Source organism: Belonocnema kinseyi, chromosome 2, assembly GCF_010883055.1.
Source record: "Belonocnema kinseyi isolate 2016_QV_RU_SX_M_011 chromosome 2, B_treatae_v1, whole genome shotgun sequence".
Taxonomy (NCBI): Eukaryota; Metazoa; Arthropoda; class Insecta; order Hymenoptera; family Cynipidae; genus Belonocnema; species Belonocnema kinseyi.
The window spans coordinates 169,148,327-169,156,075 of NC_046658.1; the positions used below are offsets into that span (position 1 = coordinate 169,148,327).

At 30.5% G+C, this 7,749-nt stretch overlaps 1 pseudogene; it reads right to left on the reverse strand.

Moving 5' to 3' along the window:
- LOC117168049 overlaps nt 1-7,749 on the reverse strand; it is a 118,412-nt pseudogene that overhangs the window by 61,426 nt on the left and 49,237 nt on the right.

A 7,749-nucleotide genomic window follows, 5' to 3' on the forward strand; every position in this document is an offset into this window, starting at 1 on the left:
AGAACTAAGATCTCGGAACCATTGCCTTTAAAGCATAAGTCTGGAAGTTTCAGATATTAGGCCACGCCCCTTTGTTCTCAGTTCTCGAATTCTATGCTTTTAGATCACAGAGCCCGAGACTTTAAATCACGTAAAAATTGCAGCTCTAAAATCACGCGCTTCCCTGAATTAATCTTTCAAAATGTCTCTCAGTGTAGACTAAAATAATTAATTTTCAACGAAAAATATTTGGGTTTTGTCGTTCGGTCATATTAAGTCAGGTGAAATTTGAAAAACGAGAAGAAGGAGAAGATGATAGATTAATGACAAATAGTTTAAATATCAAGACTACAAAAAATGTGAAACATTTTAGACTATGATGATTTACTTTGAGCGGGGGGGGGGGGGAATTGCTGATTATAAAAAAAATTTTCACCTTCAACGCAATTTGCAGTATTTTTGAGCAAATCACTAGCAAGGATCACCAACCCACTCATTTTTCTTCTCTGACTGGAATCTGGATGATCAATGTCATCATCAATATTAGGAAGATCAAGTTTTTTCGACTTTCTTGTAATATTTGTGTTTATTGAACCATTTGGCATGCGATTGCTGGTTTGAGAATTCGAATGGGGATTAATTTCCTGAAACTCCTCGTACATTAAAAAATACTGAAGTCTTCTAACAGCCACCATGCATTCTGCAATTTCGGCAAAACCTCTAACAAACATACTAGACATGTTATGTGCTAGAATGGAAAAGTAAGACGAGAAAACGTAAACCTTGTCCGCCGTTAATCGTTCTTTGTACAAAAGCATCGCGACCAAGGTGGAAAAAAGAGCCATTCTTGTAGTGAAAATGTTGAATGTCATGTAAATTCCACGAATGTAGGAGCTTTTCGTCACTATTTTCAATTCTAATCTTCGAGCCGATTCCACTAAAGCGCAGAAAGGTTTTTCCCACACGTACATTTTTATTACCTGAACTCCTGAGATTATCTCGTCCATTAATCTGACCCTCTCATCGGTTTTAATGGCTGTCTGTAGTCTGAAAATTGACGACAGTTTTCCTGTGTATGCTGAAAATGAAACTTTGTATTAGGAATTTAAAATTATGAAGTTTAGAGGAGCCCACTACCGAACTGCCCCTCACGTAATTGAGGTATCGCCAGAAGCTGTCGCCGGACCTTACCAGTGACGGGCGATGGCCATTTTACCATCGCACAGTGGGGCAAAAAAAAACTTCCGTGGACAAATTGTTTTTCAGAAGACAATTGAGTCGCCGGGTGCAAGAATCAGCCTGACGCTCGAACTTGCGTAAAGGATTGTCCGAGCGTCTCAAAAAAAAAGAAAATTTTCAAAATTAAAAAATCATGTTTTTTGGAAATGTAGAATGTAGAGAATAAAGGAAAAAATTTCCTGTACAGATTTTTTTGTTTAACGTTTATTTTTTGTAATAAAAGCGAAATATCGAATAAAAGTTTATCTCTGATTTAATTAAGCTTCAAAACCTAAATCGTTCTAACACGGCTAAATATTACTGAAATCAGTTCATATTTATAGGACTTATTCAAAATACTATAGCGATGCCTGATAAATCATGAAGAAGTTTAAACAATTTCCAGTGAGTGATTTGTTCAAAAATGTTGAATTAATTTTTTTGAAAAATCTCATAACGATTAGTTAGATATTGACTGAATTATGCATATTTGGAAAAAGTCCTAGACGTCTGCCCGCGCAAACTGATTTTCGAGAGGGCTGTCTGGCAGGAGAAGGCTGCCTGACAGGAACAGTCCTTGCGACGCATTCGCTAACAGTGCGGGCAGACGTCGAGTACTTTTTCCAAATATGAATATTTCAGTCAATTTCTAACGAATCGATATGAGATTTTACAAACAACTTCATTTACCATGTTTAAACAAATCACTTACTAGAAATTGTTTGGAACTCGAAGTTACCTAGATACTTTTTACCGCCGAAACCAAGAAAACACAATTATCGACTTACCTTATTTTGAAATTAAATATTAAAAACAATAAGCGATTCAAAACCTTTTTATTAATTTATAGCCATCTCTATAGTATTTTGAATAAGTCCTCTAAATATTAACTCATGTCAATAATATTTAGCCGAACTAGAACGATTCAAGTTTTAAAACCTAATTAAATCAGAAATCATCTTTGAATAGATATTTCGCATTTATTACTAAAAATAAACGTTTGACCAAAAAAATCTAATAGGCAAAAGTTTTACTTCATTTCTCTCTATAATTCTTCATCTTCAAAAAATTGATTTGTCGATTCTGAATATTTTATTTTTTTGAGACGCTCGAGCAATACTTTTACGCATGTTCGAGCGTCGATCTGGTTCATGCACCCGGCGGCTCAATTATTATCTGATTTTAACTTTTTTTAAATGAAATTTTTCAATGAAATTGAAGAAAAAAATTAAATTAAATTTCCCATAGAGCTGTCATGGCCGATTTTTAAATTTTTGTTTATTTGATAACAAAAATAGAAAAAAATGGTTGACTTTTGAAGTATGACGGTTTTACAAAAATGCATTGATTCAAACGGAAATACCTAGAAAACTGAAAGTGACTATCCAAAAGATTTCGAATAGCAATGCAAATGTTCAACAATTTATGAAATTTTTTATCAACAAATAAATGAATGAAAATGGTTTCATGGCAATTGACGGAGATTCGTCACTTAATTCGCACTAAGTTTGAACAATTCATGGACAAGATAGTCTTTTAGTTGAATTATTGAAAATTAACAAATAGTTTGTTGTTTTAAAATCGATTTTTATATACAAATATCCATATCAGGCATTTTTGATGGAATAAAGTTTTTTCTATGGAATCGATCATATATTACTCGGAAATAAACCCAAAGTATCATATTTGGTCACGAAATAAAAGTTAATAATTGCTTAAATTACCTTAATTACCCAAATCACTATTTGAAATTAATTGTTTAAACAAATTTGTATCATTTTATGTAGTATTAAATAAAATAACACTTTTTCACGGAATTAACAGCCAATTATTTAGCAATGCTTTTTTGCTATGAATGTACAACATTTGATAATTGTTTAACCAAACCTAATTAACAAATGCATTATTTTGCTATTTTCAGCATTTAAACTTGTTTTTACATTCTCATCATTTATGATTGAGGAAGTATTATAAATGTCCGAAATTTGACATCACAGTTTTTTAACGGATTTCCACGTTTCGACACCCCTTGGATCCGAAATCATGTTTTTACGATAGCCTCTGCCTGTCTGTCCGTCCGGCTGTCCGTCCATCCGTAAGCACGATAACTCTCGAAAAAATGAACGGTTCAAATCCATCTTTGGCACACTTTTTCAAGGTCCCGAAAGAAAGTACCACTTTTTCTGAATTTGAAAATTCTATGTACGGATATTTATAGTATTAAAAAAAATAATTTATCCTAATCACTTTTTTCGATAATATAAAAATTCTAAGACTTATAGCAATTTCAAAATTTTTTTAATCAACCGAAAATCAAATTTTAAGCCAAAAAATGCACGAAAAAAATAATAAAAAATTACATTTTGTGGATAAACTATCTAGGATATGAAAAAAGGTGAATTAAAAAAAAATGTTATTCCAAAAAAGATTTACAATTTCGTTAAGACTCTCTTCTTGATAGGACGCGTACTTTTTGTATTATTCGTGAAAAGTAACATTCACAAAAAATAAATAAATCGAAATGTGTGGGAAAACGTCGAAAGTTACGAGAAAAGAAAAAAGATTTAACAAAACCTGTTCACAAATGTCAAGCTTTGAGAAACTTAATCTTTGACTATACTTAATTAAGTAGACAATTCAGAATATGATGACGCATATAAATACTGCCATATAAAAGAGATCTTTTTGGTAAAAAAGATGCGCATCGCGGCATGAGAATGTCCCCGCACAGCGGGCAGATTTTATTTGTGTAATCAACGGTTAATAGCATATTATAAAACTTTTTTCAATTGTTCGATAGCGATTCACTATTTTTATTTACAATGTAGTAAACAAATCTGTTTCAGCTAAAGCATTTGTAAACTAAATTTTTTTTCTTGTGGAATAAAATTTAAATTACTTAGGAAAAATTCCTCACCATAAGTTGATAAAAATGTATGATTTATTAAAGAAACTTTATTACTACTAACTTGAAAATGGAACAAAGATCATCTAGAGGATTATAATTAAACCATTTTATTCATTTAAAAATCCTATTCAAATTTTATTTCAGTCTAAAATATGCTATTATTAATCCCTTCAATTCAAAATTTTTCATTTGAAAAAAAGAAAATTTTCATATTAGGCAATATTTGCCTGTTTATTAAAAATAGGAAATATTTTATTTTTCGAATTTCTATAAAGTTGCGGGGGAGGACATTTTTGATTAATATTTTAATAATTTTCTTATTAAATTATTTTATAAAATTAACAATTAGTTAGGATTTTCGCAAATCGTAATTAGGCATTGTTTTCATGTCATCCCCCCCCCAAAAAAATAAAATGTCTTCAAGTATTTTTAATATTGAAAAAGCGCTTTCATTGATTAATTTGTAAATAAAAAAAAATTGTTTAAGAACTAGCTAGATATTCTTTGTAAGGAGTGTATTTACTAAAAAGAAATATTTTTCACATAAATATAAGTAGTTGCAAAATCGGATCACTTATAACAAAAATTGTTAAGTTTAACTTAGTTGTTAAATAAACTATTAAAAAAAATCGGCGCCCACAAATCTCTTTGAAATTGATTTAAATTGAGTTCAAAAAAATCTTAAAATTGAGTTAAAATTGTAAGCTTTAAATTAATTCTTTAGAAAGAATTATTTTGCGCCCTCAATTGTGCAATAGGGTGGTCCAAATTCTGTTGGAAATTCGATATAGGTGAATCGTGTTTTATAAACCAAAAAAAACTCTTAAAAATTAGATATCTCATACGAATAAAAAAATACTTTCCAAATATCACTCCCATAAATCTGTTTGGTAGGATCCCAAAAAATACCCATGAGTGCAAAATTTGGTTTCGTTAATTTTAGAGCTAATTATGATTTTCTGGGTATCTTTTTAATGCAAATTGTTTCGAATTTATAGAAATTTTTTCTTAGAATAGAGCTAAAAAGTTACAGGTTTTTCCGATCTTTTCAACTTTTTAGTTAAAGCGGGGCAATATTAAACTATATTAAACACATAAATAAAGAGATGGTTTAAAAAATTATTTTAAAAAATGGACAAAGGAAAGTTAAAAATTTCAGAAAACCCCGAAATTTTCTAGCATCACTCTAAGAGAGGATAGGCATAAACGGAAATTATTTGTTTAAACAATTAGTTTGTTGAATTGCATTAATTATTACCTCATTAAATGAAAAGTGGAAGAAAAGTTAATAATTTCGAAAGAAACCACAATTTTATCTAGCATTAATATAGGAGAAGAAAGTTATAAATGATATTAATTTATTTAGATAATTATTTTTCATAAAATTCAATAATTGTTACCTCAGTTTCAGTGTCAAGTGGACAAAAACCTGAAAATTTCAGAAAAAACCGCAACATGCCGACATTATTCTAAGAAAATATTATTAAAAATAATAATAACTTGATCAAAACAATTCTGTTTATTAACTTGAATTAATTATTACTCTACCTTGTTAAAAATAAACGAAAAGTTAAAATTGAAGAAAAAACCGCTTTATCTAGAATTAATGCAGGAAATGATAGTTATAATTAATAAGAAACAAACAATTATTTTTGATAAAACGGTATAATTATTACCTCACTCTAAGTGAAAAGTGGACAAAAAGTTAAAGTTTCTAGAAAAAAAAACCTGCAACGATATACTGTTATTCAAAGAAAATATTATTAAGAATAATAATAAAAATTTTTTAACAAATATGTTTGTTGACTTGAATTAATTATTACCACACTCGTGAAAAGTGCACCAAAAGTAAAAGAAAATCAGAAAAACCGCAATTATCTAGCTTTAATATAGGTACAGATAGTTATAAATAATAGTAATTTATTCAAACAATTATTTTTGATTAAATGGAATAAGTTTTACCGAAATTCGAGTGAAAAGTGGATGAAGAGTGGAATATTTCCAAAAAACCGCATCAATCTTGCATTAATATAGGAGAAGATAGTTATAAATAATAATTATTTATTTAAACAATTATTTTTGATAAAATTAAGCAAGTATATACCTTACTCTAAGTGAAAATTTTAATACTATTTTTAATTTTAATTAAATATTTGATGTATCAAAAATAATTTGCTAAAAAAAGCATATAAAAATGATAATTAGTGCCAAAACTCGTGAAAACTCATTTTTCACTTATGCGGTTCCTTTGGGACCCTAAAAGATATTATGGGGGTGAGATTTAAAAAGTAATTTTCGATGCGTGTTTTATGGCTTATTGTGCAGAAAATGATGAGTTACAACTTGATTCTCCTAATGTTGTCCATTTTCAATAATATTTACAAAAACGTATATTCTCCTCATGGGAACTCCGTGTTAAACTTCATGGGGGACGCGGAACCTCTAAATATAATTTTTTCCTAAAAAAAATAACGCATTTTTGGACCACCCTATTGTGCAATTTTAAAGGAATAAATAGAAATACGTAACTGGACAATTATTTGATAAATAGAGGCAATTAAGTTTGTTAAAAGTAATTATGGTATAATTACATTGTATGGCAACGACCAAAAAGACGGCTGCGATTCCAATAAGACCAGCATATCCAGCTTCGGAATAGAGGAGATATGCAATGATTAAAGCCGAAAGAGGTGCAGACCACATGTGATGGATAAAAATCGACACGAGATCAAATCTGTTGACATCATTGGCTACTAGATTGACAATTTTCCCAGGAGCCGTTTTTCTGAGGGCTGTTTTACTCAATTTCAAAGCCTTTCAAATAAAAGAAAATAAATTAATCTTTATAAATAATAAACAATTTAAAACATTGAAAAAAATCGATTTTCTTTTTTTTCCTAATGAAAATAAGTGAAAATAAATCTGTTTATATCTACGACAATTATTTAACCAATGAACATGGCCGTGGGGTCTCACAGACCGCACCATGATTCTGATATGTAGGTCCCTCTCCCCCTAAACTTCCGCGTGACTGCAACTATTTTTATAGCTTTAGTTCCGCGTAATTAGTGAGCAATATCAATTGAAAGATCATGCGCGGTCTATGCGACCGCACGGCCACAGTAGAGTAAAAGTTTAATATTTCTGTTTAAATTTGCTTAGAGGTATTAAAAACGCAAGATGTCACACACAAAGAACCTTCATCTTGATCTTTTTAACACCAAATACAAATATCGGAAAAAGATTGATTAAAAAAAATAATTTGTTCATTTTTTCCATAGCAGCTGGTTCGGTTTTGTAATTCCTAGAACTGTTAGCCTTTACATTTTCTTAGGGGACATGACGAGAGACGGTTGCGACTCTCGCCTCGGAAGGGCCGCAGTGCGCCAGTACTCGTTCGAGTATATTGCGCAATATTATGCATTCTATTCGGAAACAGTTAAAGCGGCCCTGACTGTTTATGTTTCGAGGGTTGTGATTTAGAAACAAGGCCAGTGCGAGGTAGCCCCCGAAACGGTTATTACATAGAACTTGGAGTGTACGACAATTGTGGGTCCGGATGCAATAAGGGCACATAAAATTTTTTCGTGCGAAAACGAAGTCCCCTGGAGGCTTTAGAAAAAATTTTTGAATTTTAATTTTCA